Raw genomic sequence first — 12,177 nt, 5'->3', positions numbered from 1 at the left:
AATACTGCCTTTTTGTAACAATTCACTTTTTCCATTGCTTCCATATATATTTTCAACATATAATTCATTTATCTTCATTTTATGAAACTCTGCCAGTGCTCTAATTGCTTAGGTTCTCTCCCATGCTCCCCAAAATGCCAAACTAAGATTCTCAAAGACTAAGTGCTGTTTAGAATATATTCTATTACTAGCAGTAGAGCTCGTCTTGTTTCTGAGATGCAGCAATGAGGCAATCCCCTTTTTAGGTTCTCCAACCAACGGACAGTAGCAGTTAGAGAACATTCAGTTACATTCTCTTTTTATATTTGTTGATGATGCTTGCCAAGCTGCAATTTTTTCATAGGGAAACTATACTTATTCTAAACCCATACTAACAAAGGATAAGAGAGAAATAAAAAAAGGGAAATGATATTCAGATACATCCAGATACTGCTCTGGTCTTTTGCTCTTAAATTCTCAGGTTCCCTGTTTCAACTTCTTCTCAATAAATACTTATGAGGGTTTCCAGTGTGTTACTCACACATGTTATGTACTTTTTTATCAGTGGAAATGCCATGAAGAATGAGCAAATTCTGTATTGCAGTCACCTGAAGACAGTTTAGTTTATGTCCTACCATATGTACCAGGCTCAACTGTATATTGAGGAAAGAATATGCTAAAATGTGGGAACAAACATACTAGTGAGATCAGAGTCTTTTTGCCCTAACCTTACTTTTCAGAACACCTTTAAACTTGAGGAATGCTGTTTTGCCATAGGACTTCTTAAGGAGGGAAGCAGGAGTCACCTGAATTAAAAGATGAGAGTTTCATTATTCTATTTTTCTCCCTATACAATCCTTTAGGCCTGATGCCTCTTCACAATGTCCTCTGCTTCAAGTGTCAGTCCTTGAAGTTGGCTCTGCAGTGGACATGTGTGTGTGTTGTTAGTATATATAATTTTGCTTTTACGATGTTGGCAGAAGAAGAAGCCTACTAATTTTATTCAGCATGATGATAGGCCCTAACATTTTAATTATTTTTCATGTTGTGAGTAATTTATTATTCATTGGGTATCTTCCCTGTAAATCTTGTCCTCACTCTGTAAGATTTTTCTTTGGTGTCCAACAAAGGGTTTCATTGCAATAAGAATCAAGGTGTGTCTATGTTCTTACCCAGAGCTCAAACAATGCCAGCCTTCCAGACCAGCCCAAGAGTTTGGGGTGGGGAAACAGAGTCATTATAGAACATCTTCATTCCACTGCCCAGAAAGCACCAGACTTATCACCCATGCCCTCCTAAAAGGGCATCTTGAAGCACCTCTTGCTGCAGAGCCAAATTCAGAACCCAGAGGACTAGGATTAAAATCAAATTTCATCGGGGTTTGTGTGCAAGGAAGACCTGAAGGAATGGATTGGCTCCTTTTCAGGAACATCTGCCTTTTGATCATTCTAATGGTAAGTAGAATTTAAAGGCCTGGGACGGAAATGCAGCCTTAACGCCTTATCTCTTCTGTCAGTTGTCAGAGTTTCTACATGGGATTTATTCCATTTTTAAACCTGTTCCTATAAAAAGCTTTCTGAGTTCAACTCATGGTGACTTGAAAGAACTCTCCATGCTTGAGGGACCAAATGCCATAGAAAAGCAGGGTGAGAATTTGGGTGAGTTAGACTTCAGTGGGCATCACAGACATAATCTAATTCAGATTAAATGCCAGAACAATTCGGAATTTATAATCAGAAACAAAATTTTTTCCATTTTCTTTTATTTATACTTAAATCAAACAGATTGCTGTCAAAATTCCCAGTACAAATGGCTTCTACATGTGTAGGGAAGTAAAGTTGATCAATCCTATTTCCCTTAAAACCGCTATTTCCCTGTAAGTTTGTTTCTAGATGAAGTAATGTTAGCTATCTCAAAATTCCATTGCAACTACCTATGAGATATTTAAGTCATATGAGAACTTTTTTCCTATCAGAAATGGCTAAAGAAAGTGAAGAAAACCAGGCCAACAAGATAAACTCTTTCTGGGATTATTAAGGCATTCCTATAGTCCAGGAAGGAACTGTTTAGATGATATATTTATTTAAAATAAACATGGAATTTTGGTTATTATACCACTTTCCTCCTTTGGGTGCTCAAGGCATAAAGTGCTTTTCAGATAGGTATCATGTGTAGCAAGTGTCCCACCCTTAAAAAAGGTAAGGGAGCTCCTAATTCCAGATCTCTAGAGGAACAGAGATCAGGTTGGCCAATTCAATTAGAAAAAAATCTATTTTTAAAAATCAGTTAAGGGGTGCCTAGATGGCTAAGTCAGTTAAGGATCCAACTTTTGATCTCAACTCAGGTCATGATCTCATGGCTCATGGGATTGAGCCCTGCTTGGGATTCTCTCTTTCCCTTTCCCTCTCTGTCCCTTCTTCTGCATGCTCTCTGTCTCTCTGTCTCTCTGTCTCTCTCTCTCTCTCTCTCTTAAAATAAATAAGCATTTAAAAGACTCGATAATTAGACATAAGTGTATTGAATGTCAAATGACAGAACAATTCAGTCAAACGAGTTAAGAAAACATAAAGAGAATGATAAGAGGAGGGAATTATTAGGAAAACTGTACATTTTTTTTCAAAGCAAATAAAGGCAAATTCCCCATTTTTGTCTGCTCCTCAGTCTTCCAGGAAAGTCCACAGTGATGCAATGACATTAGCTTGGAAAATGACTTCCACCATATACTTTAGCAAGTGGCACTGTCTAGGACTCATCTTGAACGTCAGTTCTAATAGGCAGAGGGCAGCCAATGCTTGGGACATAAGAGAATACATTGCTGTCCAGTTGCCCTGGCAGGTGCTATGTTTCTGGACTGTACAATTTCCATGAGCTTCCAATGTGGTACAGCAGCCTAACAATGCCAAAGGGCACACAGCCCAAACTTAGAAGGGAACATCAGTAGAACATTCCATTCTCTGAGCTTGGGAGACAGATTATAAAGTAAGGCCATTTTTGAAAAATATTTGTCAACTGAAAAATTCCAAATAGAAGTGTGATGCCCTGTTATAATGATCATTATTTATTTATGGTATAAAAGGAAAAAGAATGAATCTGATTCAGTTTTTAATAGAAATTAAGAATCATCAGTATAGATCTCTTGTTATATTTCTATGGGTCATCTCCATGACTTTCAACTCAGACAAATCTTTTGTTTTTTAAGGAAAATTTATTGCATGTATCAAGATTTTAAAGGCTACTTCTGAGCACTAAATTTTGCCTCCTATTCTCTGCACAGGCATGTTTTATGGCCATTTTATTTTATTGAGTTAATTTTTCTTCTCCTTGATCTTAAAAGAGTATTATATATCAGATTCTCAGCATTGCTTTTTGGTAGTATGGATTTATTATTCTTACTAACTTGCATGTTTTTGATACTTAATTTCTCCCTACTCCTCACTGATACTAAAGTATTTGTGTTTTGCATGTCTTGGTAATTGTGATAGACATAAGGTCTTTTTAAAAAGATTTCTAATACATCTTTTGACATATCAATTAATTAATTTTGCAGTTAGGAAGTAGAAACTTCTAGCATGTTTCAAGATTGGAACAAGTTAAGGAGAATCAATATAATATTATGGATGTTGTGAAAAATAGGCACACTAGTTGTCTTTTGTTTCTTGAACTTGAACTCTGCCCTTTTTTCATTAACTAAATCAAAGGCTATCTGGGCATCATTGCAGCTCACACTAATGAGGGTGTGGCAGCTTCTCAGAGATGGGTACTTTATGTCATCTATATCTCATCCACAAGGCACTTTAATCAAGATTTTGACTGGCATGATCTACAAATGGTACCCAAAACTAGAAACCACAATACAGCGTCTAAATTTATCATGTAAGCCCTTTGGCATCTTCTTCTTAAGGATGTTCATCATGTTCTGCTATAAAATGGATTGAGGTGGTCAGGTACAGTCAACACTGAACTGAGACTCAGAAGCCTCAAGGTTGAGTCACAGCTGCCCCTCAATGGGGCTGTGCACCTTTGATCAAAACACCCAAACTTTCAGGGTCTCATCATGCCCCATGTCAGGAAACACTGTGAGACACAATGTCACTAAGCTCCTGCCAAAGCAGAAACTCTAAGATTCTGTAATTCCCTCTCCTGAAGAATCATGTAGCAAAAGTTCATATCTGGATCACAAATATTATTTTCATAACTTTAGTCGAAGAATCTAATCACTTAAGGCAGAACAGTTATTAGCTGTAAGAGACCTGTATTTTATCAAGTTGATGATATAAAAAACAGCTAGGCAGTTTCTATCAGATAAGAATTTTTGTGCACATATGGTGATCATATGCTACCTATGAGATGTAAACATTTCAACTCAGTATTCTTGCTCTTGAAAAATAAAAAAGGTAGGTGGCTATGCATATAAATATTATCTCCCTGTAGGTTGAAAATAGACATCAAAATTTAAAAACACATTTAGAACTAACCTAGCCACTTATCAATTTAGTTCAGTTCTCACATAAAACAATGTGATTCTGCCATATAGAACAGAAATCTATTTTCTATTTTATTGTCAGACATATCTCTAGGTGTATAGACTTATGGGAACACTACCAAGAACAAAAAAAAAAAACCCCACATTATCTGATTTTGGCTTTTATTTGTGCTAACTAGAATACCCTAGGTAACATTAATTGACTGGTTTTAATACTGCTTATTACAGAAACATTGCTGTCCCAATTTGGCCAATGCTATACCTTATCCATGCCTTTTTTACATTGTCTATTACATTCCAGTATCTTTTCTCACTCACCTGCTTTGCTCCCTCTTTCAACACGTAACACTAAAGGTTCCATGGAAGCAAATCTTACCTCTATTATATTTGTTGTTTTCAATATAACTGACTAGGGAATCATAATATATATTTTAATCCAAGTAGGAAAATTTTTATTTTGCCTTCAGATTCCTGAAAACTTCACATTGGACTACAAAAATGTATATCCCAAGAAATGTCTAGTATTAATACCATAACATGACCTATGATTTTAACAGGATCTTCTCAATAATATCTACCTGTAGAGTTGTAGGATAAAAATCCTGCCTGGAAAATATTTCATGGTTCTTAAGGCTCTATGATGTCTTCTCTTTTTCAAAGATATTTTTCTCTTTTGGAGGACTTCTCAATCCTGAGTAGTACCTGCCTCCTCTTTAGTCCCTAAGCATCCAGGAAGGAGTTCCTTACAAAGTAAAGAAACTGCTGTTTGAGCCCCGGGATACTTCCTTCCCTTTCCCAAGCAGGAGTGCAACTGAAATATTGGAACATTTCATGTACAGATCACCTCTGATGAGAGGGTTTCTGGAAGGAGAGACCCGAGTGAAACCTTCAGATATGACCTGCATGAGAAATATTTGCCTTTCCTTTCTACCTGGAAAATTACACAGCTTACAAACCAAAATGCCACTACTTGATATACCTTCAATTATAAACAAAAGTGGTATAATTAGGCTTGAACTTGGCATCTCTGACATATCCCCATGAGGATACCAATTGCTTTACTCAATTATTTTTATAAGTATTATTCAGGAGAGAACTGCTTATTAATAAGTTAGTCTGAGGTGTGCAAATGACTTCAAAAACTGACTTCAAAAAGGTCAGTCACAAAAATGAAAAACAGCCCCGTTCATACCTACTACTTTAAATACACTCAGTATGTAAAAGAATAATGTGTAGTCTAATACTGCAGTAAGTACACATAATGACTTAGATTCTAATATCCTGTGTAAAATCACCATATTTTCTCTAGGAGGAAGTACTGACAAAGAAAAATAGGCCCAGAAAAACTTCAGTAATTTTCCAAAAGTTAGATGGCTATGGAATATTGTATATGTATAACCTATTATTCTCCCTAGAATGGGTACATCATCACAGGTTGGAACGTGTCTCCCACAGAGAAAATAGTACTTGTCACATAATATGTTATCATTGAAAAATTTTAAATGAATGAATGGATATTGTTTCTAAAGTATCTTTCTAAACAAGTCACTTCTTTGCATTTCCCACCTATTAGCTAATAGGCAACTTTAATGTGGTTAGTGAGCTACAACGCAAACTTGATGGTTTAAAATGGAGACAACCAAGGAGTCGGATCTCAGGGATTTGGTCTGTTACTCATGCTCACTTCACTACCTTACACTAGAAAAACATTTTACAGTTAACAAAGTCATTTCACACACGTAACAAAAGTCCTAAAAGATAATAGAAGTAACCTCATTTTACAAATAAGCTTTCAGGACATAAATAATTCATAAATGTTCCACACGTGGTACAGTTGGAATTTGAACCGAATACTACACAACCAAAACTTTATCCACTCTTCCCTATTTGACTCCTTCACTCAACTAGGCCAATGCTGTAACCTATTCGTGCTTTTTTTCTCACAGTGTCTATAACATTCCAGTGTCTTTTTACATCTGCTTTCCTCTGTCTTTGTACATGGCAGCCCCTTCTGGGCAGATACTCCATCTTAGTCTTCCTTCTTGGAGATTAAGTAGCATGGGTGCCTATGTTTTAGATTCTGAGGCACTTCTATATTGCCAGAAGAAGTCTTATTCAGGATACTTCAGTTAATTTAAAAAGAAAAAAAAAAAGATGGGAAACCTTCTCATCAACGAGGCTATAGAGAGAATAGCACACCCAGGATACCAAACATCTCTCTGAGTTACTTCTGCTACCTCAACTGCAGCTGCCTCTAACTCCATTTTTCACGAACTCCACCATGTTGGTAACTAGTTCAATAGTCTCCATTTTGTGGGATGCCTTTTAGCCAGGCTCTCAGGCCAAACCACGCTTCAGAATGACGCATGACCTACATAGGCTCCAAAATGGTGACTTTTATAGGCAAGGAATTTCTGCAGCCATCCAGGAGCCTATAACTATTCTGCATAGTTTAATTGAGGTTTTACACAGTTAGGCTACTATGTGCAATTTAGGAAGATAATGTCATTTCATGTTTCTTCCAAAACACCCATTCACAGGTATTTCCTGAAGTGAGGGGCCTTCTGACAGGGCTCACGATTTCATAAGGCCTGAGAATAAAACCTGCAGAGTTCATTCAGGAACACCTGCGCTTAAAGGGATAGGATTTGGAGAGTGTGGCTATTGGGACCCTCATCACTAGAGCCAGCTGAGCAGGAAGCAGAAATACCAGAAGTGTACCACCTCCATCAGGCACAAAATAAGTTCTCCTAGATAAGAACCCTGGGATCTAACATTGCAACTTCCCCAAATTAAAAAAAAAAATGTTGGGGACAGCAAGAGGATGAAAAGAAGATTCTACTCACAGATTTTCAGAGCAACCGTGGATCATTGCTATCCTTCAATTGAGTTGGGTTCTGTAAAAAGGACAAGAGCAAATAAAATAAATTCCAAACACTTCCTTTATCCCTGTAAACAGAGGACTAATCAGGTTGATGTGGCTAATTTTAAATCTTTAAAAATGAATGACTAGTATTTTTATATGATAGGGTGTGCTGTGAACATACCCTCTAAAGCACAGAAGAAAACTTCACTTTTCTTCCTTGTTATGAACATGCTGAGCATTTCCTGTGCCTACCACTTTCACATTCTTTATTCTTTTTAGATCAGAATGTGAGACACAGAGGGGCTAGGAAATTTATCCAAGGTCACACAGCTGGTAAACAAAGTCAAGACATATATTCAATTCTGCCTCCAATGTGTCTAAACCACATTGCTTTTTATGAAGCTAAACTACAATTTAGTGCTACATATCCATTTTGAGATAGAAATTATTTGACTTAGAAATATACACAAATTTTGAGTGCCAGCATGGCTCAATCAAGAGTATCTGACTCTTGATTTTGGCTCAGGTCATGATTTCATGGCTCATGAGTTTGAGCCCTGTATCGGGCTCTGACTTGACAGCATGGAACCTGCTAGGGATTCTCTCTCTCTTTCTCTCTCTCTGCCCACCGCACCCCCCCCCCAGCTCTCTTAAAAAACATATAAATAAATACATGAAAACAAGAAATATACACAGATTTCAGAAACTTGATATCAGCCTAATTGCTGCTAAAACAATAAGCTTCATTTGGGGCAGAGACATCCCTTAGATACATGGTCATACTTACACAAAAATACAGGTGCACAGATAGTTTTAAAGGAATCACTTACTACATACTGAGCTTCCTCGTATATATTCTTCCCTTAAGTCAATCTGAAGAACATGTACCTGAACCTGAAGTATCAAGTTCTCTTTTCCCAAATCTCCCTTTAAAAAAAAGTCACCCCTCTCACACATGGCAAATATTGCTATGTTTCACTGCAGTGGATTGTAAAAGTATCTGGGACCCTAAGCCAAGCAACAATTCAAAATATCCATACCAGCACTGAGAAAGAATTAACTCTAAAACTCGTAGTGTCCTCTGCAAGTCATATGATTTTCAATTATTTATTTTCAACAACATTAAAAGGACCCAACAAGGTTGCCAGTGTATAGGTCATTATAAATAATTTTTAATGATAGATGAAACAGTATTAAACATTCTCAAAAATGTGAAATACTGTAAAAACGTTTCTCTCCATGGCAATGTTAATGTTTAAAATTGTCTGCTATTGCAGGGTCACTTATAAGAACACAATAAATCCAAAGATTTATTTTGGAAATATAAAGAAAGAAGATAAAAATAAAATGTTGTTCTCTTAAATTTTACACATATATTCTACTTCTTTGAATATTTTAAAATATTTATAAACACTTTTAAATGCCTCTGGAAGATTCATGATTAGCAATAAATTCCAAATCATCACTCAGCAAAAGTAAAATATCTAATCTGTCCTCCTTTTGTATCAGAACAAGACTTTCACTTACAACACGTATCTCCATGTAATCTCCCATAACTGCAAAATCTGAAGCACAAAAGGCTTCATAATCACCGATCTTATATTTTTCATCTAAAGTCTGTATATGTGATAGAACTATTTTATGAACACCAAACAGTTAAGTAAGAGATAGTTCTAAATTACAAATATTATTTTGTCTTTCTTTTTTTAAAGCACCCAACGGTTTACAAAGTAAATACAGATTATAAACAAAACCAATTTCTAGGTTTCAAACAAAGTTTATAAATTTCATTTTTATTAAATAGTTTTGTGGCAAAGATCAAGTGTAATAAGACCTTAATCACACCACAGATCCATCGCATGCCCCTGTCTGTAGGAGGCAGTCCCTTCTAGCTATTTTATTGTAATGACAATGTATTTGCAAGTGGAGTTGAAGTCACTCCTCTCCAGATGGTTTTCTAATTGGTCATCCATCCATTTGTACAAAACCACAATTTAGTCACACTGACACTAGAAGTCCTCTGGTGCAGAGGTGCCTGGGTTAAGCGTGCAACTTCAGCTCAGATCATGATCTCACGGTTCAGGAGTTCAAGCCCTGTGTCAGGCTCTGTGCTGTGCTAACACTGCAGAGCCTCCTTCAGATTCTCTGTCTTGCTCTCCCTCTGCCCCTCTGCCCCCTCCCCTCAAAAATAAATAAGCAAACATTTAGAAAAGTCCTATGGTATAAATGCCTAATAAACTATTTTAGACATTCTCTCAGTTACTCCTAATCAAATAGTCATGGGAGTTTATCATACTTATTTAGATTAATGTTTTACAGATCAGTAAAAAGTTGAAAAGAAATCTCCCAAAATTACCACTTAAGGCATGTGGAAAGTCTAAGAAATCACTTAAAATTAACAGTGATGCCAGAAGGTTGTGAGCTCAACACATGAGCCCTCATCTCATGTTAAGAGGTTCTTGCTCGTCATCTCCAGCTTCCCACCTGTCTCTAGTTTCTCCCTTACCTCCACTTCTCTCTTTCTCAAACATGGAATATCTCTATTTAATTTTTCTAGATTTTCTCATGTATACCTGGTATATATTTTGTTAGACTGATACCTAAAAATTTAATTTGAGGGGTGTTAATTTAAATGGTATTATGTTTCCAATTTCAAATTCCACTTGTCCATTGCTAGCATATTAAAAAGCATTTGGCTTTTGTTTATTTACCTTGTATCCTGCAACCTTCTTGTAACTGCTTATTAGTTCCAGAAATTGACTTGTCAATTCTTTTCAATTTTCTACATAGACAATCATGTCATTGCACTTGTGTTAACTTTTAAAGACAAGGTGGAAAAGCTTTCTTACTTGCACAGAAGCTTATTTATTGTTAACTAATTAAGTGCATCTCCACTGAAAACTATTATACAAACATGTTTATTGTGGAGTATAATGTATAGCTTTTATATATGTTCCTTAGAGGTACCAAATCTATTCTTATGAACGCTCTTTTCTCACTAGGTACCCTGTTCTACAGTTTGAAAAACTTACCAAATACAAACCTTATTAAATTTGATTTTACGTATATAAGGCAAAATATCTTAGGAGTTTTATCATGGATCTTTTGCAAAGGTCAAGTAAAATATGACATGATAATCAAGACAACCTTTTTAAAACATAATTTGGATTGGGGCATGTGGGCGGTGCAGTTAGTTAAGTGTCCAACTCTTGATCTCTGCTCAGGTCATGATCTCATGTTTGAGACCCGCATCAGGCTCTGCGCTGATGGTCCAGAGCCTGCTTGGAATTAGGGAGAGAAAATTCTCCCTAAGATAAGGAACAAGCCCTGTAAGTCCCAGAAGTGTGTCTGAGTGGACACAGAAGGCAGTGCACCCATTCAAGATTGTTCCAAGTTCAGTGCTTAACCAAAGGTAGGGATAGTGAGTGATGACATGCATATCACAAACCAAAAGAAAAGATATCAAAAGCCACCATAAAACAATTTCCCTCAAAGAACTGTGTGTATTATTTCATACATCTGTGTATCGGCGTATATTTTCCCTTTACATCTTCTATATTTTCTAATAATTCCACCTTAGATTTTTACAAGGCTTAATATCTATCAATTTTATAGTGATTGTCAATTCATTTATACAACATACATCTTGATCTAATTAACCCCTCAAACTACATCTTACCTTCCACATTTCTTTTATCTTCTAACTTGAAAATGTAATCTACAATTGCTATTTCCACTTTCTCAACAACTCATTCCTTGACTCTTAGGATATGGCGTATGCCACCAGCAAAAGTTAGCAATGATGGCTTGCTTTAAGACCCCATGACCTTCTCGGTTCCCATTCTCCTTGACCTTATTATGCACATTAACCATCAAATATTCCCTCTTGTCTAACCTCTTATCGTTCCATTCCAGTCATTCTGTCTCCTTTCTTGCTGCTTCTCCACCTGCTTACCCAATGTCTCCTTTCTGAACTCAGCTTCCTCATCAGCCCACCAGAATCACCACAATCACAGCCACTTCTTAGCATTCTGACACCGACAGAATCTGCTCTGCATCCACAGCTTTGGTACCTTGATTCTCTATTCCCTTGGGCCCCCAGAGCCCTCTGCTTTTAGATTTCTTCCTTCTGGACCCTGCACAGATATAAGCATTTCCCATAAGATTCTGTTACTTGCCTACTTCATTTACCTTACACCATTTCATGTAATATCCTCATTTCCTTTAACTTTAAATAGTACTCATGTTTAGATAAATTCTACTTCTTCAGCTTTTATCTTTGTCTCAAATTTTAAAATCACATTAAAAATAAAAAACAATAAAACCAACATCAGACACCCTCTCACTGCAGTGACATTCTCCTGCTGAATTTTCTGTTTCTATGACTGGCATTCTAATTGTCCCTGAAAGCCAAGCTTACACCAGCAGAACCATCAGACCTTTCCTCCCCCAGCACCCACAGTCTATAGCCCTATCAGTTCTTTGGGAATGTCTCTATCTTCTCTCCTTTGCAGTGCCATTTCAACACTGATGCTGATGTTCTAACTGTACCTTACCTAAGCAATTGCTAATTCCTACATGTCTCGACTTCCAGTGCTTTCCCTTTATAATCCACCCTTTGTATCGATGCTGTGTGTTACACACACTGCTTTTGACACTCCTACTCTCTTATCCAATAAAGTCCACACTTCTTAATCTGCTATATAAAGCACTTCATGATATGTTTCCCAACCTTGTTTCCCATGTCTTCTTACTACTACCTTCCAGCTAACAATATTATTTATCATCTGGAAGATCTTGAAGTGTCTTGTTTTCATGTTTACTCTCGCTGAAAATTTTTTTCATCAGT

Source organism: Suricata suricatta, chromosome 14 (assembly GCF_006229205.1).
Source record: "Suricata suricatta isolate VVHF042 chromosome 14, meerkat_22Aug2017_6uvM2_HiC, whole genome shotgun sequence".
Classification (NCBI taxonomy): Eukaryota; Metazoa; Chordata; class Mammalia; order Carnivora; family Herpestidae; genus Suricata; species Suricata suricatta.
The sequence above is the reverse complement of the archived record's forward strand: the minus strand, read 5'-3'. Positions refer to the sequence as shown.